Genomic DNA, 21545 nt, shown 5'->3' on the forward strand with positions numbered 1-21545 from the left:
ACTTCCGAACGAAAGCCCATGCGAAGGAGGCCCCGCCGCGCGAAAATTTTGCCCGTATCGCTTGCTTCCTTGCGCAGTTCGGAGTGACTGCTCTCTCGCGCGTTGTTAACACTCGCCTCTCCTCAATCTCAGCAGCACGCCGCTGGCTCTGCACAGCCGTAATGTTATTCATTTTTCTGTGAGACAGAGCCGTTAAATAAGTGAAGATTACACGAAGGGTTAACGGCAGTCCGCGCCAGCAGCGGGAGGGTGCTCTGTACGGCTAGTTTCATGTCGTGCTTGGTACAGGCTTTCGGTCACGTAGATCCCCTTTCCTCCGCTTCAGTGTTCAGCAGAGAATCACTCGGGGGACATGTATTCACTTGCATGTTTTTTGGACTGCCGCACAGACCGAGGTGACAGCACAGACGGGAGTGCTCACTCAGCCGAAGTGGGCAGGCTCCGAACGAAAAAAAAAACTGATTTGTGGCTGTCGCGTATTTCGCCTTGCCCCTACGATTTAGTGAAAACCGCAGTCCTCGCCTCTTCACTCCGTTCTGCGCACGTATCGTACCTGGCTAAAGGCCATATGGCGCATTTAATATCGCGATCAACGCATCTGCGGGATCCACGCGTAACGTAACGCAAGGCGTATACAAGTGACGGGTGGGTATCGCGTTGGTCTTTCTGCGCAAGCAGCGAAGCGGAGTCGGTGGCTGACAGTCACCAAATAGTGCAAAAAGACGTTTTACCTCCAATGTCCACAAGTCTGGTTTGCTTAGGTACCACCACGCACGACGGCAGCGTGCGTGCGGCTGTGTCCGTCGAGGCCATCGGGCAATCGCGCACAGTGAGACCGGCGTCCAAACAGTCCGCAATCAAGTCCAACCGTGCCTTCGAGAGCAGAGATGTTTCGAAAATCACGAAATTAAAAAAAAGAACTGCTAGCAAAAACAGTCGCAGGTTGTGGGCGAAAACCAAGAGGAGACGCAGTAAGCTATGCAAACACCAACGTAGTGCACGGACGCAGGCAGTCCAAGCTGGCGCCGCCGCTAGGTGTCGCCCCTTTTCGTGGAGGGATTTAAAAATGCCGCCAACCGCAGGTGCTTCGTTGGAAAAGTGTATAGAACACGCCGATTGCCACACGAAAACCGCGAATGAATCCAAGCACTACTCTGCGCTTGTGGAAAGCAACTTGGCTGTATCGTTTTGTGTGTTTCAGGCTATCAGTGAAAGACATTGAAAAAAAAAGCTTGCTAATCTTTTTGCCTACCGTGCTCAAGTACGCTTAAGGTATTTGTCGGCTGCCGACAATTTGGCCGCTCGTGCCTACGCATACGCCGGGCTGAGCTTAAGGAGCGAGCCCAACGGCCTCACAGGCGTGCCAATAAGTGGCATCTCCAATGATGGCGACGCGACAGGCGGTAGTGTGACGGGTTCAAGCGGTGTGTGACTGCATTGCATGATGCCGTGATTATCCGCCTGGTTATACGTATAAGCTCAGGCGTGTAATTCTCTGTCTATTTGGCACATTTTTGTGCTATCCTAACCATGCCAATTCAAGCCAATGTTTTTAAACATAAAACATGGTTGGTGGTTTATGAGGGTTTAACGTCCCAAAGCGACTCAGGCAATGAGGGACGCCGTAGTGGAGGGCTCCGTTAATTTCGACCACCTGGGGTTCTCTAACGTGCACCCACATCCTACAGTACACGGGCCTCTATAATTTCGCCTCCATCGAAATGCGACCGCCGCGGCCGGGATCGAGACCGAGTCTTTCGGGTCGGCAGCCGAGCGCCGTAACCACTGAGCCACCACGGCGGCCGTCAAACATAGAAGCCACTTAACGCATTTCAGTTGTTGTATTATATACCCGAATATTTGCGGTCTCTCTCGTTGCCGGGAACCGGTATTAAATGCTTTGTCGGACTGGTGGATCGGCAAGGGGCTCTTCATCTAGATATCTCAACGGAAGAGCAAGTAGACATTCTTCTGCGGTGCTCTCAGATCGGTGGCATACGAGTTCAAGCCCGGTTGCCCCACTCCTACATGACTAACACATGTGTTATAAGGGGAGTACCAGTGTGGTATTCGGAAAGTGCCCTTCTTGACTACTTGAAACCGCAAGGAGTTCTGCCCGTGCGACGGTTAATGCGCCGGGTGGAGCCTGGAGAACAACAATGGGCAGCGAAGCCTACAAACTCTATTGTGCTAACGTTTGCTCCCAACACCGAGCGCCCTGGAATAATAGACCTTGGTTTCACCAAACATGCAGTCCACGAGTTCGTTGAAGCTCCTCCCCGGTGCTTCAGGTGCCAACGCTTTGGACATGTAGCGAGAGTTTGCAACAAAGATCAACGTTGCAAGCGGTGTGGTGGTGGCCATGATTACAAAGAGTGCAAGGCAGATTTTGCTTGCGCTAATTGTGGAGGTGACCATCCAGCGAGTTTCAGTGGCTGCACATTCCGTGTAAGCGCCTTACACCGTCGCAAGTCCTTCATTAGTGGCCCCAAACCACAACCTACTGAGAAGCCGATACATGGAAGTGAAGAGTTCACTGCGCTCGAGTCGCAAGCTCGGGACGCGGTAGCAAGCGACGTCGCTGCACGACCTGATCCGAGCAAGTCGGCAACGGCCTCCGAGGGTGCGTTGGCTGTTCGATCTGCTTCTGCAAAAAGTGTCCATGTTCCTCAGCGACCAGATCACTGCAAGACTCGACAACATGGAGGACATCCCCTTGCCTTAAAAGAGATGCAGACACCAGCTACCGTGGCCAAGAGTGGGTCCCAGTCCCCGTCTTTAGTCGAAGTGGTGCGCCAGTGCGTGCAGCAAAATAAGGAGCTCAAAAGCCGGAATCTCTCCGACCTTCTACGCGTTTTGTTTGATGTCCTGCGTTCATTTAGCCAAGCGATGCAGCCTGGCACTTTGAAGAACCTTATACAGCTGGTGCTTTCCATTTAGACCTTGATCACCGCCTTCGCAGAGAACTCCTAGATGGCTAGTTTTCTTCAACCTGTTGCAACTAAAACCCTAGAAAAGTGCCGTTTATCATACAATGGAACTGCGCTGGGATTATAAGTCGATTAGCAGAACTAAAATTGGTCTTGAAAGAGAACTGTGTTCCAGTACTGGCCCTCTCGGAGGCTGGCTTGCCAAGCGGGAGGTCTTTGCCGGGATACGTCGCCCACAAGAATTGCAGCATCAAGTCTTTTTCCGCGGGAATTGCCGCCCTTTACATACGAAGGAAGATTCCTCATGTGGCTTTGAACGTCACCGATCTTAGCACCGACAGTATTGAGGTAGTGGCTGTGAGGATTCGGCTCGCCTTCCGAACTCTGTCCATTGCATCAGTATACGTGCCCGCGGAAGAAGGTCGATATGGCTTTGTTTCTCCAGCAACTTTGTGAGCGCTGCCCAGCACCGAGGTGACTTCAACGCCCACCACCCTGCCTGGGGTGACAGGAACACAGATCCTCGCGGACGCCAACTTGTAGAAGTCATCGACAGTTTGGACCTGTTCGTGGCCAATGATGGAAGTCCCACTTTCTTTCGGCCTCCAACCTCCCCCACATCTATAGACCTAACCTTACATTCACCTGACGTCCGTGTGCAGTGGTCAACTATAGCTGACCGAATGGGAAGTGATCACTACCCGATATTTGTGTTTACTGCCGACTTCCATCTGCGTTGTCCTAAAATTTGCCATGTTGTTAATTGGGACAAATACAGGGAGAACATAGCCTGTGTTTCCGGTGATGTGACAGACAAAATGATTTATGCTAAGATGGCAGCTACCACGGCGCTCAAGCTACCTGATCATTTTCCGACTCCGGATATAAAACTCAGGAACCTCTGCGCAGCGCGCAGAAGGGCGGAGCGACAACTGTTGCGGAAGAAGGACGACAGAGCCTTGAAGACAACTTTCAACAGGCTCAACTCTGCCATTAGACGTCATGCGAACAAGCTCTGTAGGTCCCAGTGGGCATCCTTTTGCGCTAGTTTGACTGTTTTCTCACCGATAACGAGAATTTTGCGTGTCGTTTGCAGTCTTCCTGGTGGCTCTCGTCCGAGTAAACCTATCGAGGCGCTTGCATTGTGCACGCAGAAACATCTCGTGTGCTTCGCAGAGGAATTTTCAGATGCATTTGTAAATTCCAGACCAGGCATTCATCCCTGCGCTCTGCCTGCTACGTCTCCGTCTGTTATGGACGCCCCGTTCACACTTCGAGAACTACAGACAGCGCTCCGCAGCCTGCGGCGTCGCTGTGCACCAGGTCCTGTCGGCATTACCAATCAAATGTTACAGAACCTGCCTCTGGAACACCGGAAGATGCTCCTAACCTATCTCAATCGAGTGTGGGAGTCTGGTGATGTTCCCCCTTCATGGAAGGTGGCTTGTGTAGTCCCACTGCTGAAGGCCAGCAAAGAGATGACAGACGCGGCCTCGTATCGTCCTGTATCGCTGACGTCGTGTGTGGCTAAGCTCATGGAGAAGATGGCAAGTAAGCGTTTGTCTTGGTGGCTTGAGGATAGAAGGGCACTACCAACATGCATGACTGGATTCCGCACGGGTTTAAGCGCGCAAGATAGCGTCCTGGACTTGATAAGCCACATTGAACATAAGAGTGCTTTTGGACTTTCAACACTAGCTATTTTCCTAGACGAATCACAGGCTTATGATAGCGTCCTCCAGAGCTCAATACTGAATAGTCTGCAGGTCATAGGCGTACAGGGCTATCTTCTGCGATTCATTCACTCATTTCTCAGTGATCGTAAATTTCGAGTGCGGTTAGGCAGTACAATGAGCTCCGAAAGGGCGGTATCGCGAGGGGTACCTGAGGGTAGTGTCCTGTCCCCAACGCTCTTTAATGTTGTCATGGCTGGTCTTCCCGCAAAAGTGCAAAAACATTGTAGGCACGTCCATATGTCGATATATGCAGACGACATTTGTCTTTGGTTAACCGGATATCAACACCAACGCTTAGCTCTATTAGCGCGACAGGCCGTGCTTTCGGTTAAAAGTAACCTTCAAGGTGTTGGGTTGACTCTCTCGGTGGAAAAATCTGGCTTCGACCTATTTCCAGGTAGGGGACGACAGTATGCGCGGCAGAGCATAGACCTTGATCAGTCTTGCCTTCGTCAGGTTAACCACATACGCTTTTTGGGCGTCACTATTGACTCACGTCTACAGTGGCGACGAGCTGTGGACTCGATTGTGGCTTCACTATCTTCGCGTCTTAATGTGCTTCGTAGAGTGTCTAGTGAGCAATGGGGAAACCATCCTGCTTCAATGATCAGGCTTCACGATGCCCTGGTGACAAGTCGCATAATGTACCAGCTCCCTTTAATTTCCCCCTCGGTATCGCAACTGGAACGCCTTGAGGTTTTGCTCAGAATGGGACTAGGGAGGGCTCTCGGCGTTCCGCAGGCTGCTCCAAACAATGCAGTACTGTATGAGTCTCAATCGAAACCTCTTCGGCTAGCCGCTTCACAAAGACTTTTGCTGCAAATTGGCCGCCTCAGAGAGACTGTTGCCGGGAGAGTGCTTCTACAGCGCCTTCGAAAGAGATCTGAGTCCCGGGCGTACTTGGCTTTAAATACTCTTCGTTCTCTGGGTCTCGACCTTCGAGATCGACCTAAGACGTTGAAGCCACCTTGGTCCTTTCCGAGCCTCGATTGTTCCTTGACAATTCCCCACGTTCGCGCTAAGCGGAATTCTCCTTTAGCGGCAATGAGTTCGCTCGTACTGGAACATCTTGAGACCGAATATGCCAGTCATCTTCAAATTTTTACAGACGGCTCTGTGGACAAGGTCAGAGGATCTAGTGCAGCTGCTTTTTATATTCCGTCTTTGAAGTATGATTGGTCTTTTCGTTTTACTAAAGTCGTGTCCTCCACAATGGCCGAAAGCGTTGCCATTGAGGCAGCTCTAAAGAAGCTACGGTGTTGTACGCCTCAACCTACTGTCATAATTACGGATTCAAAATCTGCCCTTCAAAGGTTAGAGTACGGTTTCCCCACTGATGCCTCGACTCTTAGATCCCTACGTTTGGTGCAGAATCTACATAGCAAATGCTTCTCTATACGTTTTCAATGGGTACCCTCGCACATAGGTGTCTTAGGCAACGAGATAGCAGACAACCTCGCCCATACAGCTCTCTCCGGGATTCCAGTACATGGAGTCCCTCATGAAGTCAAGCAAATGTGCAGAGATGTGGTGTTGCGCCACATCAGTTCTTTGTGGAGCTCTCCTCATCAGCCATGTGTGACCAAGGGTCTCAATAGGTACCAAGCCACTTTGCTGCACCGCGTTCGCACGGATTCTGCTCGTACGCCGGCGTGGATGTATAACACTGGCCTAGCGTTGTCACCATTGTGTTTACCGTGTGGTGTGTGTGGTGACATAGAACATTACCTCTTGTGCTGTACTTTGTGCAACTCGGAACGGGCTGTGTTATTCGGATCCCTCAAGAAGGCAGGAGTTTCTCACAGTTCTCTTCAGGACATTGTTTTCCCGCGCGGGAGCCAGTCGAGTAGAAGGGATGCTTCTCGCCTTCTTCTACTTTACCTGCAGGACACGGATTTGGCCTCCACATGGTGACCTTAGGAGAGTGTATTTGGGGTTTTTTTTGCGGGCAGTGTTTCTGTGATTTCTATTTAAGTGTCGCTACGGTGGAGCAATTGCCGACAGCAACTGCAAGGCTAATCCCACCGGTAGATTACAACCACTCAACTCAACTCAACTCAAGCGCATATAGCAACGTTCACCGCGCATTTTCTTTCGCCATAACCACCTTTCCCTCCCAACTAATAGAGCGCTGGGTGCCAGAGTGTGCTGTTGAGACTTGTAACTAGAATGACCGATCAGTCTGGAAACCATCGTATCATCCCCAGCTCAGCTATGCTCACTGCAGGGCAAAAGACTCTTCCATACATTTAGAATTAACCCTGTTCTGTGCCAGCTGCGGCCACTCTATCCCCGCAAGCTTCCCATTCCATCTGTTCACCTGACACTGCAGCCCACGTTCTGCTACTTTTGCCTTCGCTACCCCAAGGGACCATCGGTAGTTTGCAACCCGCACTAATGCCCAGCCCATGTCGTTTTCTTCTTCTTGATTTCGACTAACGTATTGTTCAACGGCGTTTATTGCCTGATCATTCCACCCTCTTTCTGACCCTTAATGTTACACCTTCCATTTTCGTTCGCATAACTCGCTGCGCTGCCCATAATTTCATCTGAATCCTTTTCGTTAGCCTCCACGTGTCTGTCCAACAGTTAGTACTGCTACTAGTGGTGGTACTGGATACTGGTACGTTGCTATATGTGAAACGTGATTATGTGCCAAATTCTTTCAACCCTACATATAGTTTCGCTCGTATACGGTGCGGATCTGCGGTCAAAATTTGAGGCAGATGTACTCCCTTGCCACTTCCAATACCTCGGCGAATATCGTGAATCGTGAATTGCTGGCGCTCTCCCAGATTGTTGAACATGACTTTAGTCTTCTTCATACTAATTCTTTCTCCCACCGTCCCGCTTTGAGTGTTCAAGCTACTAAATTATGCGCCGCAATTCCTCCCTTGAGTTTCTTACCAGGACAATGTCATCCGCAAATCGGATATTAATGAGGTTCACGAGGGAGTTGTCGCGGGCTAGTCGGTTTAACATTGCTTAAAAGGGAATAGCGCAAACACAGGACGAAGAGAGCGCACCTGTGTTGTGCGTCCCTCTCATCGTCCTGTGTTTGCGCTGTTCCCTTCTAATCAATTACTGAGGTGTTCTCACAAAAGTTTATTTCCGGCTCTTCCCAATCCAGCCTTATGAATACCTTTTGCAAACACGCCGTCACCAGCCGCGTGCATAGATTGTGTCTCCATGCCTGACACTGCGCATAGCCGAGAAATAATTCCGTTTCGAACCCGACAGCGGCGGCCGCGTTTCGATGGAGGCGAAACACACCTGGACACATTTCTTATTGTGTAAATAGTTTGTATATATTACTTCTCCCCCGGTCCTCTCTTCCTGTCCCCTCACCTCTTTCATTTAATTTCTCCATTCTGCCTGCTATCCTTTATTTCCGCTGCCCCAGCTCAGGTGCTTGAGTATCGATGGCAGATGCCGGGGCTAGCAAATATTTTTTCCTTCCTTTTTACTATTATTTTAATGAAAAAAACCACTACCACCACATAGAGGCGAAACGCAAAAGGCGCCCGTGTGCTGCGCGATGTCAAAGAACGTTAAAGATCCCCAAGTGGTCGAAATTATTCCGGAGCCCTCCACGACTGCACCTCTTTCTTCTCTCAGTCCCTCCTTTATACCTTCCTTACGGCGCGGTTCGGGTGTCCGCCGAGATGTGTGAGACAGTTACTGCGCCATTTCCTTTCCTCAAAACCATTTTTTTCCAGCGCGCCTCTCTCTCTTCCTTTCACTTTCTTCATTCTCGCTCTTCATTCCCTTCATATCCCTTCTCATTGCCGGCCGATATTAAAGTGGCAGCCCTGAGCTCGCAGTTACGTTGCCCCAGCCGGCTTCTTTCTTTTTATTTTTACAATAAGAAATATTACCAACACCAACATCATGGCATGGTTCCCATGGCAATTATGCGTTGAAAATTTACATCTTTAGAGGCCGGCGGCAAGTGGTGCTTCAAAGGCTGCAGGGTGCTTCAATGCTTCGAAACCTATGCCGCCGCGGTGACACCCTTTGTTCGACTGGGAGACACCATTCTGAGTCATACAGATTACACACACCCCTGCTATGAACACTCGAAGCTTCTAAATTTCTGCCTGAAATGAGATTTTACGCTTCGAAGCAGTGTCGAACGGGCTTGTGCCATGGAAAGCCGAAAATACTGTCTTCTGGAATGATACTGTGGCGTCGCTACCTTGAGTTTCTGCCGCAGAATAGCGTAAGAGTCTCCACTTTGAACGCCGACGCTGAACACCGAATATCTAAGGCAACCTAAGGACGCCGCCTGCGCAACGCCATTCGTTATCTGTGCGCTAATCTACTTTCTAGTGAGCCGTGCGTCCAGCTACAAAGTACATACGTGCCACACGCAAGTGCCCGTGCTGTTGCTGCGATGGCCAGGCGGCTGTCTAGTGCGCCAGTTTTGCACAAAGAAAAAATCTGAGGGAGGAATGCGAAAGCATCTGTTTTGTGGAAAGGGCGCAGTAGCTCTCAGATCTCGACATCTCGCTGGACACCTTACCGCGCCTTAAAGCATGCCATTGAAAGGGTGCGTATGTCATTGGTACGAACACCTGACTTTAGCTAGCCTCCAACTTGACTAAAACATGTAAGCTATGTGCAAAGAGAAATGCTATGACACCACCCAGAAGGCTGTAAAACGAACGGTTGATCAGAATTTTGGTGCATTAAAGTCGGGAATACTGTCACCACATTGCAGTCCACCAGTGATGATATGGCGGGGATTTCACCTGCTAATTCGATATCGGTTGTTCAGTGGAAGCCCAACTCCTCGGAAACGTTTCGACGAACGCGGTTTTGCGCCGCGCGTCGCTTTCCATCATTAAATAGTGATGATGTTACCGTTTTGGAATTTGTGAAACTTTACTAATTCATTTCTTAACCGCGTTTACTAATTAGCGGTGTGACATCATTATTCATCATGGTACATAACACCATTAATTTATTACTCGTTATCACTAAACTTTTACACATAAATGTGTAGACTCATTTCGCAGGCAACTGAGCAATATAAAGCTTTCGCAGGAACCCTTTACTGCACGAATTTTTGTTTCATCATAAAATTATTTCAGGAGACGTAGGCTGCCGAAAGAATCACCATGTGCACATGGAAAATTGGTTCAGTGGTTTCGTTCAGTTTTTATTAACCCAAAATAGGTATGTTGCATACTTGCAACAACATTGCAATAAAACAAAGCACATTACTAAATGAACACCGCTGTTGATCATTATGAAATACAAATAATGAGTATTGAATATGACACAACAAAAGCGTCATTTCGTCGTGTGGTTCAATAGAAAACAATCGCTCTTGTTTGTCGATGAGAGGCAAGTACCACATTTCGAGCAGTAGCTCACAAAGATTCCTGTGCATTTGGGAAACTTGCAAAGCTGCCTCTTCTGGCTCCAAAAGACCAAGTGACCAACCTGAAAACAGAAATACAATTATTAGCATTGAAATGAGGCATGATGATTCAGAAATTATACCTGTTCTAGCTTGTCATCCTGTGGTGGAGTGGGTGCTTGTTGGGCCATGTTCAGAAGAGATAACCTACGAACATGAGATTTATGCTAAAGTTTATGGATTTTACCGTCCCAAAGCAACTCAGGCTATCAGGAACGCCGTAGTGAAGAGCCCCGGATAATTTCCATCACCTGGGGTTATTTAACATGCACTGACATCACACAGTACGCAGATATTTATAATTTCACCTCCATCAGATTTATGATAGCATCAACAAACCGTATAAGAGCAGCCCAGCGCGTTCACGCGAAGCATCCACCACACAAAACCGAAGCAAACGCGGGTTTTAAAAGGAAATAACAAATAATTTTCAGAGAAATACCAGCGCCTATGCAAACTAGGCTTTCAGGTGCGCAGGTTATTTACTTAAGGGTTGGGTGATGGTCTCATGATTGCTCTGAAATTTGCACTCTATTTTTGGATCCTTAGGCCTTCAGAGAAAAGTATCTTGATATGATCGATGGCTGGGAGGGATGAATTTGCTTGCTTTGGTCTCAAAAATATTCAAGTGGCAGAACGGTGCGGAATCTTTACGTCTTTCTTCCTCTGCTGTGTTTTTTCGCTCTGGTTTCTTCGAACTCTTGATGAGCGCTCCTCCTGCCCGAGAGATCAGCTGCTAAAGCCCCGCGCAAATTATTCACGGCATGCGGCTGTCGTGGTAATCACCACGCCTGTTTTAGCGCTTTCGGTAGACATCCTTGTTAATACAGGCCAAACTAAGAAATTGGAAGGTTCTTCGGTCAGCAGACAAGAACCCAGCAGCTAGCACGAGGCTGGTCGAATCTATGTCGGTAACATTGTCGTGAACGTATACCTTCGCAATCTAAGGCATGACCATCAGTCCAGCTTGTTTAACACGTAGACAGCAGAGCCGACAGTAAACAAAAACAGCCGCTCTTTTTCGCTCACGAACTTACCTGAAAACTCAGAATTTTTACGTTTGTTTCATTTTGCTTGTGGCTTTATCTCTGCATTTCAGTATAGCGGTCGTCATGTCAAAGACAGGACAGCTTCAATGTCTTCAAAGAACAACGCGAAAAGGACAATACAACTTAGAAAGAACACATAATGAAGGGACAGGCGCTGACAGGACAGCATTCACAGTCTTCGCAGTGCACGCCACGGTCCTCCAGGCACATGCTTGACATTATACTGATGTTTTTTAAGGGGATGCTGAGGAGGAACTGAAGTCGGCTTGTGCTGATAGATTACCACATTCTAACGGCTGAGTAAAACCTTTCTCTAAAACCACAATTTTTATAAGCTGGAAAGCGCAAAAACAAGACAAAATACAGGCACTGACTACAGTGACCAATCTCACAAGCAATGCGCAATTATAGCAATGTTTTTTTTTGTGCTTCCGTATATCTAATGCTGTCGCAGCGCTATTCACTTCCAGTCTTCGATCACTGAGTTTTTTTCATCACTGGATTCGACGAAAATTTATCTGATCAGGCACACAAGTCAATTTTTTTTCCAGTCGCTGACCAAGTCACACAATGATGAAAGATGTTCCGGAATACGTACGGGTTCCTTGCTCACAATGAGGCGGACAAAGCAAGTAGGCGCATTTTAGGCGGAAATTTTGTGACGTAATGACTGGTAGTAGATTATCGGTATGCTTCCTGCAGTGTGGTTCATGGTACCGGTTGTCGATTGGATGAACGATGATTCAAGGAGAAGCTGCGTTGTCAGGTTCCGTTCTTTGGCTAAAATTCTAGAGAGCGTCTCCTATATAAGTGACGTGTTTAAGAACCAAAATGAGCCACCAGAGTGGCTTTCAGTAATAGACGACCTTGTACCGCTAAACCTCTTTTGATTGTCTGGCGTGAGAGAAGCAGATTTCCGCTCGCGCTTTTTACTTGTCAAGCGATGTAGACGCAGTACATATGTACGGATGTTTTGTTACGTTCAAAGAAGGTAATAAAACAAAAATTGGACAAGGCACTTAAGCTCCGCCTTAAGGCTATGACGCCATAGTGTTGTAGGTAAGGCTTTCCATTCTGAACATTTTGACACCTTTGAACCATTTTTCTTTTTTATCAATTGTTCCCATTAACTAATTGATCTGGTCTGTGTGATTGATGACGTAGAGAAAATTAAACAAAAGATAGAAGTTATGGAAGAAGAGCGTTATCGCGGTGCTCTGGTGCGTGCGAAAGCTGAAGAGGCGGTTTTCGGTGAAGAACCAACGAAACGAGCCTTGCTCATGGAAAAAACCCGGGCTGGGCGCAATCGGGTTGATAAGATTGAATGGGGTGGTGTCATAGCAGGCCGATTTCATTCACTAATGTGGACTACAAATTATTTATGAAGGTCTTAGCAAGGAGGTAACAAAGGGTAATGAATATGATAGTAGGTGCTCATCACACGTGCGGCATCAAAGGCTGTTCTATTAGGTCTAATATTCTTCAAGCAAGATGTGTGCTTGAGTGTTTTAAAACCACAGACAGTCGTGTTGCTATTCTTCAGTTAGACCTGGAAAAGGCATTTGACTGCGTGGCACATGAACTTTTGTTTTCAATTTTAAATCAGGTGAACGTTTGATTGGCCATCAGGGAGGGAGTGGCCATGGCGTACTGCAACTGCGCAACTAGACTAATAATAAATAAGAGCTTGGTGCGCCAGGGCTGCTCCCTCCGCCCTCTCTTGTTTGGTGTATACATAGAAGCCCTGTGTTTGAGCATAATACAGATTGACGGGATTCATAGTTTTAGGTTACTAGCGACAGAAATTAAGTTGCTTGCTTATGCGGACGACGTATCCGTTTTCGTGGTTGATGAGAGCATAAAAAAGGCCATCGATTGTGTTCGGCAATTTAGCCAATCGACAGGAAGACGAGTAAATTTTGGAAAATGCGTCTGCATCTGGTATGGTGAATGGCCAGCGACTCCAGTTAACTTTGCGAATGTGTCCTGGGTGACGTCCTCGATGAAGTGTTAGGGGTCCCACTGGCGTGTTATCAAGACAGATAACCGTATTGGAAAAGCCAGTTGGAAGACACACGTGCAAAAACTGACAGGTGGAGAGGGACTCAGTTATCGACTTTCGCGAGGGCTACAGTGTGCAACTTATTCTTCATCAGCAAGCTGTGCTACGTGATGCAGGTACTGCACTGTTCACGAACCAACGTGCAGATACTGCAGCGCATTTTTTCATTGTTTGTCTGAACCTCGAGCTGGGAACGATGCAGAGGCACAAATTTGTTTAGAAGTGTAAAAGATGGAGGCCTAGACCTGAGCCATCTGTTCTTGCGCCAAGTCATGAGAAGGTTTTATTTTTTCGTGCCGTGAGTGATCCCTTCTTGCGTACAATCTGGCAAGTAAGGCTGGGCCGTGCGTTACCAGAATCGATTGCGGGAACAGGTAACATTCAAGGTCGGATTTATGAATACAGCAGAGAAGTGATAATGAGTGTTATATTTTTGGCTGCTCGTTTTTCGCTGCAGTACCTCTCTACTGTAAAAAGGAAAACACTCTATCGGGATTTACGTGTTGTTCTGCCTGAACCATTGTACAGGGCCATGTACCGTGGAGGCCAGGGCGGTAATGTGTTGAAGCGGGTGAAGAAAATTCAGGTACCACCGGCCGCTAAATCTTTCTTTTTTAACTTACACATAGAAACACTGGCTGTGAAAGCATCTATAGAGAAAAAGATAATGTTTCTGCATTAGGGCTCAGAGTGTTGGACTTGCAAGAAGCCAGAGACAATCAATCATGTATTGCACTGCTGGGAAGGCGTCTAACACTGGGATGTCTTGCAAAGAACGCTCAAGAAAGACTTGCTTGGAGACACATATAGAATACGGTATCTCCCTCTACAAACCGACGGGGGCGTACCAATTAATACACAATACTCCTTTTGGGTCTCCACGCTATTTGGCGCTCGCGAATGGCTAAATACTACTGTGAACCGGATGCGAGGCGTGCCCGAATTTACTTTCGTGAGAGTGTGCACTCATTTATTGAAATACAAAAAACGGCCGATCAAGTTCCTGAATGGCTCTCGAGGGTAGAACCCTTGGTGTCCCTGAGGGACTTTCAAAATGACGAAGCCAGCAGCAGCGACTGGTTGAGTGTCAGATTCCCCCTGAAAGAGGTATCATGTAATTTTTTTGTATACTCTGTCGAAGCCCGGCAATAAAAAGAAAAGAGGTCGCATGGTGTAATGGTTAGCACTCTGGACTCTAAATCCAGCGATCTGAGTTCAGAAGTCGATGAGACCTCCGCTTTTTTCCTTTTTCTTCTTTTTCTCACTTAAACTGCCTTGGACATTTCTTGTGCACCCGCTTGCACCGCTTCAGCTCGTTCCGGCGTGGTCTAGTGGCTAGGATACCTGGCTTTCACCTAGGCGGTCCGGGTTCAATTCCCGGCGTCGGAAGGTGCGGTCTCATGGTGTAATGGATGATTCAGCTTCCGGCCACGCTTGTGAACGGACGTATAATGACGGGCTCCGTAGGAGCGGCTTCGGCGGCCATATCTCGCCGCGGTAACAGGACTGCGGAAAAGGAAAGTGAATACCAGGTTGTTCTACCAGGCTTGCCTACAGGGCGTTTCGTTTTAAATACAGTTTTCTTGCATGCTGATGTCGCGGCTCGTCCGTACCGTGTGGAAGATTTCCGCGACGCGTAGGCGGAACATTCGCTGCTCCCGGACGTTATCGCCCTGGGGGCGTGTCGCATGAGTCACGTCAGGGCCATCACTTTAAAGGATGCCGAGGCGGTAAAGCGGATTACAGGCATCGGCGAGCTACTTGTGAAAAAGCGTCGCTACCTGGTGACTGACCCGGTGAATCAGGACGTGTGCCTGAAGCTGCACTGGCTTCTACACAGTGTGCCCGACGAAGAGGAGCGAACAGCCTTCGCACCGTATGGAAAAGTTTCGGAAACTGCCCGGGAGCGCTGGCGCGCACATGGCATGACAGAAAAGGGCTCGACGACACGTTTGGTCACCCTAAAGATGAAAGCCGGCGTGAAACTCGACGACCTGCCACACCAGCTGAACGTCGGCGGTGAGTTGGCCCTTGTCGTCGTTCCTGGCAGGCCTCCCTTGGGCCTCCGCTGTCGGCGTACCGGCCACATCCGCAAAGGGTGCCGGGTTCCACGTTGCGGAGTTTGTCGACGGTTCGGCCAGGAAGATGGCCAGTGTGCACTCACTTACGCGAGCATTGCTGGACCCGGGACAAGTGAGGACTCATCTGAGCTTCTAATGGACGAGGCGGATGCGGAGGAAGCAGTTGGTTCTGCAGGGCTGAAAGTGAAACAGGATGCGAATTCCTTGACGATTCTAACGAAGCAGAAAGTAACGGCAGCCAGCGATGATAAGGCTGGTGAGAAAGTCGTGGATGCTTCCTCCGAAGACGATCATGATTCACAGAAACGACGAAATTTGCGTCGAAACACCTGAAGGCGAGGAGTCTCCAAGGACTGACGTCATGGACGTCAGCCAGGAAACGGCGGCCTCAAAGGCTGGGAAACGCCCACATGAAGAGAGCGTCGGTAAAACCAGCAGTCTGGCGATGGCAGCGATGAGCCGCCGCCGAAAACACCTGGGATAAGACGTTCAACGTTAAATCCTCAGCCGAATTTATCGGCTGAAACACAGCAGGCGGGGAAACCGCCTGCGTAGTTGTGTGGTGCACTGGAGGATCTGTGTGTCGGTTTTCACACAGATCTGTGTGTCGGTTGACTATCGTCAAGCGGCTTCAACATCCAAGCTGGGAATGTGCGCGAAATGGGTTGCAGTGGCTGGACATGCTTGTGTATGTATCCCCGCTGTTCGCTGGGAGGATGTGTGCGCTCCGGATCTTCAAACGTGGAAGGCTACGTGACTGCGAAAGTGGGCAATTACGTCTACTGGTGACGCTTTTAACGCATGGCGCATAAGCTAAAGACACCACTTCGCATAGCTGCTTTGAATGTCAGAGGGCTAGGAGCTAGAAGGCCGCAATGCCAGCTTAATCGGCTCCTTTTGGATAACAATATAGATATAGTAGCTTTGCAAGAGTCAAAGATAGACTCAAGAGCATACGAACGCATGGTGTCTTCTTTTAAAAAATACAGTGATGTGTGTGTATGTCATTCCGTTGGTGCATCGGGTAGATGCTTGCTACTCATTCGTAATTCGTTAGGAATAAGCGGCGAGTCAGTGTTCACCTGTGAAAGCGGTCGTCTTTTGGTAACTAATTTCACTTTCTCGAATTTATGTTGGCGTGTTGAATGTTTGTATGCTCCTAATTTATAAAGCGAGCGTCAATTGTTTTTTAAGGCTCTTGAGCCATGGTTGCAGAGCGACAAGATTTTGCTTGTGCTCGGTGACAACTGTGTGTGCATTGCTGTCGACATAGTGAAACGCAGATCGCGAAGAGACAACAGCTCCGAACTTCTGAAGACATTAGTACATGATTACGGTCTTGAGGATGTTGACAGCGTCTTCTCCACTGGAAACCAGCCAGCATTCACGCACTTTTAGCTGGATAGTCACGCTAGACTCGAAAGGATATACGTAGCCGTCGATCATGAGCCCCTCTGCTCTGCGTAAACTGTGAAACCTGTGTCTTTCAGTGACCACTGCCTAGTGAGTGCGACTTTTGGGATGAAGAAAAAAAAATCTCGCTTCAACTGGCATCTATAGAAACTGAACGCAAAAATTCTTGACAATGAGGAGTTTCTTTCCGAAGTTACAACCGAGATTAAAAAGCGGCTGGCTGCGTACCCAACCAGTTTTACAGCTGAATGGGATGGCTTCAAAGAATGGGTGAAGATAAAAGCAATAGCAAAAAGTACTGTGATTCGTTACAAAGGGAAAGAAAAAGAAAGAGAACTGAATGCACAACTTGTGTGTTTACTGAGCATGGAAAGTACTGAGCCTGGAAACTTTGCTACAGAAATACATGACTTGAAAAGCCAGCTCGAAAGGATAGATACCGTCAGGTACAGAGCGGCCGTTATACGGTCAAGGTCTGAAAAATTATGGGCCGTCGAAGCGCCGACAAACAGAGCGCTATCAGACGAAAAAATATACGCTTGCCAGAAAGAAATTCGAAGCATCAGATATGAAGGCCGCATCGCTGAAGATGCCAACGAAATTCAGCGCGCTGTAGAAGACCACTTCAAACAGCTGCTTAGCATTAAGCTTGAGACTGTAGACGGCTTTCAGCGGTTCTTTTTTTAAATCTGGTGAAAAGACTACACGTCGAAACTAAAGAGCGTCTAGAATTGCCTATTTCTTTGCAAGAGATAGAAAACGCAATTGAGGACCTACCATCTGGGAAAGCACCTGGGCCGGAAGGACTATATTGTTTTCTTTCAAACGTTCAAACAACATGTAGCCCAGTTTTCCTCCATGTGGTTACGGAAGCCTTTGAACGAAAAAAAGTTCCGTTGTCCTTCTCTAGCTCCCACATAGTTTTAATCCCCAAGACTGATGACCCAGAGAAACGAATGTTGGTTGGGTCATATCGACCGATTGATCTCACCAACGTTGACTATAAAGTGTACATGAAGATTTTAGCAAAACGAATGCAGACCGTAATCACCAAAATGGTTGGGCCTCGTCACACATGTGGCATCAAATGTCGCAGCATCGCCAAAAATGCGCATCTTGCAAGAACAATATTAGAATGTGTTGACGTGGTTGATGGTTAGATAGCTATGATGCAGTTAGATTTGGCGAAGGCCTTTGACTGGGTTTCTCATGAAATTCATTTTGCTTTCCTCGGTCACTGCAACCTTGGTAGTGTGATAGAGGAGGGTGTTAAAATATCTTACGGAAGCTGCAAGACCAGAATTATAGTTAATGGAGGTCTCACTGATAGCATCGCAGTACGTTCATCGGTTAGGCAGGGCAGCCCGCTTTCACCTCTGCTTTTTGCAATTTATTTAGAACCACTTTGCTTATCGATCATAAACAACGACCACATCACGGGTTACAAGCTGCAGTCAGCACATATTAAAATGTTGGCGTATGCTGATGATATAGCAGTGTTTTGTTCAAATAGGGAGAGCATCTGTGAAGTGATGAGTGTCGTGCAAAAATTCTGTGATCAAACAGGATGTAAGATAAATTAGGAAAAGAGCTCTGGGTTTTGGAACGGTGAATGGGACGCTGCAGCAGAATTATTCTTTTTTTTATTTGATACTGTAAGTCCCACCAGGGACTGTAACAGGAAGGGCTGTGAATGATACAGTTGTAGTGCACATGTTGGTAAGTAAACAATTTGAACAATAACATATGGCAAAAATAGTTACAAAATCGGTTAGAGAATTCAAGTTGAGGTACAAATAGGCGGAAAACATGATGACAAGCATACCAAAAAAGGAAGTCGGCTGCAGTTAGTGTTGTATTTTCAATCTAGGCACAAACAAAGCGGTAAAAATAAACAGGGCAGAAAAGTGTGTAAATGAGAATAACTACTGAGAAACAAACAGGGGATCTATAACCAGGGCACTGAACGCCTCTAATGAGGAGCTGTTAGTAATATCTATGTTTAGATTGTTCCATTCTCGTGTAGCTCGAGGAGAAATGAGTATTTGAATGTCATTACGGAATGGAAACTCGTTTAATTTGTGTGTGAGGTTGTGGCGAGTCGATCTAGTTTTTGTGGTCGTTATGTATTTTGTAGCGGCACCTTTAGTTGGTTGTGTATTAGCTGATACATAATTTTAAGTCTTGCGAATTTTGTTCTGTTCTCCAGGGTTAGGAGTTCTGCACGTTTTAGTAATTGTGTTGGTGAGTCTGTAAGGGAGTGTTTATTATATACACATCTTAGGGCCTTCCTCTGCACCCCTTCAAGTTTTTTAATGAGCTTGTTACTAAAGGGAAACCAAACGGTGGTGCCGTATTCTAGAATTGGTCTGACAATAGTTTTATATGCTAGTAATTTTGTTTCAGAGGGTGCTAGTTTAAGGCGTCTGTTAATGAAGAAGACTTGTTTTAGTGCATTAGATGTTATGATATCAATGTGCGAATCCCATCTGAAAACAGAGGTTAGTGTCACACCAAGATACTTATGCTCAAGGACAAGTGCAAGATGAATATTATTAAGCGTGTATTGAAAAGCTGATGTGTGTTTCTTTCCTAGTTAGAGATAAAAGAACAGATTTATTTAAAATGATGTCCATCTGCCAGTCCTTACACCACCGGTACACTGCTGTTAAGGCGTTGTTTAAAACTATATGGTCATCAAAAGAGTTAATTTCCTTGTAAAAGACCCAGTCATCTGCGAAAAGTTTAATATTCTCTGAAACACAAGCAGGTAGGTCATTTATAAATATTAGGAACAGTACTGGTGCTAGGACACTTCCTTGGGGTACTCCCGATGTAACTTTAGTTGTCGCTGATTTCTCATCGTTAATTTCAACCAACTGCATGCGATTACTAAGATAGTCTTTAATCCAGTTTAGAATAAGGCCAATTCCTAAAATAAGTTGAAATTTTGCAATAAGTTTAGTATGCGACACACGGTCAAATGCTTTCGAGAAGTCTCGAAATATAAGGTCAATTTGTTTCTGGTTATCAATGCTCGTGGATATGTCATGTGTTAATTCGATTAGTTGAGTAATAGTAGAAAGACCCTTACGAAAGCCGTGTTGACACGGGGTTAACATGTCATTTACTTGAAGATAAGCGTTTATGTGTTTTAAACCAATTGTTCTAATACCTTGCATACTGTGCTCGTTAGTGATATAGGTCTGAAGTGCGAAGGGTCGGATTTATTTCTTGATTTGTGTATCGGTGTTATCTTGGCGGTTTTCCAATTCCTAGGGAGGGTGCAAGTGGATAATTATTTGTTGCAAAGTAGTACCAGGAATTTAGCTATCCACTCGGAATATCTATGTAGGAATATGTTAGAGATGTTATCAGGCCTTGGTGCTTTCTTAGTGTCCAGATTTAGTAAAAGGTTTAACATTCCGGGTTCAGCTACCGTCAGTGGTTCGATTGTCACGCCTGCGCTAGAGTTCATTCCTGGTAGCTCTCCGTTATCCGTTGTGAAGATGGAGCAGACGTAGTTATTTAAAGTAGTTGCTGCATTTCTGTTATCTTCCGGCGATGCCTGTCTTTCACCTTGTTTTTTTAGGGTTCATATAACGCCAGAATTTTTGGGGAGAATTTTTTTAGAAATTTAGGAAGTGTTTGTGTAAAACAATAAGTCTTGGCCCTTTTCATTTTTGATTTCAAATCATCAAAAGCGGAAATAAGTTTTAGAACTGTTTGTTGTGACGGATGGTCTTTCTGTCTCTTTCTGAGTCGTCGAACATTTCTTTTTTGCGTGGATTACGGTTCGAGTTATCCAGGGGTTATGTTTGTGGGTCCTTTTAGTTTTCAATGGTACGTAGTTAGTGACACAGTATGACACAACTGTTTTAAATTAAAACCTTAGGGATTCGATGTTTCTGTTTGTATCGTGTGCAAGTTGATAGAAGGATGAGAGTTCGAGTGATAGTATATCAATGATGCCTGTATCATCGGCTCTGCTGTCATCTTTATACATTATTGTTCATCGTGAAGAAGGTAGAGAACCATCATATGGGATAGCACAATAGACCAGTTTGTGGTCTGACAGGCCGGCTGACCTTCGGATTTTGCCTCTTGGATAGGCAAATGATTACTAAGAAATACTAGGTCTAAAATATTCGAACTAGATTCTTGTACCCGCGTAGGCTCGTTTATTATCTGGGTTAGATCGTAAGAAAGCATGATATCAAAAAGAACATCGGCGCAAGGTGATCGATGTAGTGTGTGCTAGTTAATGTCAGGTAGATTGAAGTCGCCCAGTAATATCACCTTGTTTCCCTTCACATGCTGCTTCATATACGCGTACAAAGATTGCATTGTAATCAGATCGGAAGAAGGACAGCGATAGATGCATCCCACAGTAATGGTAGTATCTACAAGGCAAAGTTTACAAAAACTGCTTCAACTCCTTCAACGTCCGGCAAGGTAATGAACGGTATTTTTTTTATCAACAAAGCAACGCCTCCTCCTCGTGTTGGCCGATCTTTGCGAATAATGACATAGTTTGGGGTAGTTATTTCAAAGTCTTTGACGTCTTTGGTTAGCCAAGTTTCTGTTATGGCGATGAATTCTGGCGCAAAATTTAATATTATCGATTCGAGGGGATCAAGCTTGTTAATTATACTTCGAACGTTAACATTAACGAAGGGAATTTTGGGCACTAGGGGCGGCGTGGACGCAGCTGGCGCGTATCGGTGTCCTGGTTTTTTTGGTTCATTAAAAGTGGATACTATGGGAGACACCGCATTTTTTTCTTCATCCCAAAAATAAAGGCGACTATTGATCTTTTGTTTGCCAGAAACCAAAGCCACTTTAT

General features: G+C 46.7%; 1 non-coding gene across 1 annotated transcript; it reads left to right on the forward strand.

Moving 5' to 3' along the window:
* Positions 1-14522: 14522 nt before the first annotated feature.
* TRNAE-UUC (transfer RNA glutamic acid (anticodon UUC)) lies at positions 14523-14594 on the forward strand. Its single transcript has one exon. It is a non-coding gene; the product is annotated as a tRNA-Glu (tRNA).
* The last annotated feature ends 6951 nt before the right edge of the window (positions 14595-21545 follow it).

The sequence above is a fragment of the Amblyomma americanum genome, chromosome 1 (genome assembly GCF_052857255.1).
Source record: "Amblyomma americanum isolate KBUSLIRL-KWMA chromosome 1, ASM5285725v1, whole genome shotgun sequence".
In the NCBI taxonomy this organism is placed as follows: Eukaryota; Metazoa; Arthropoda; class Arachnida; order Ixodida; family Ixodidae; genus Amblyomma; species Amblyomma americanum.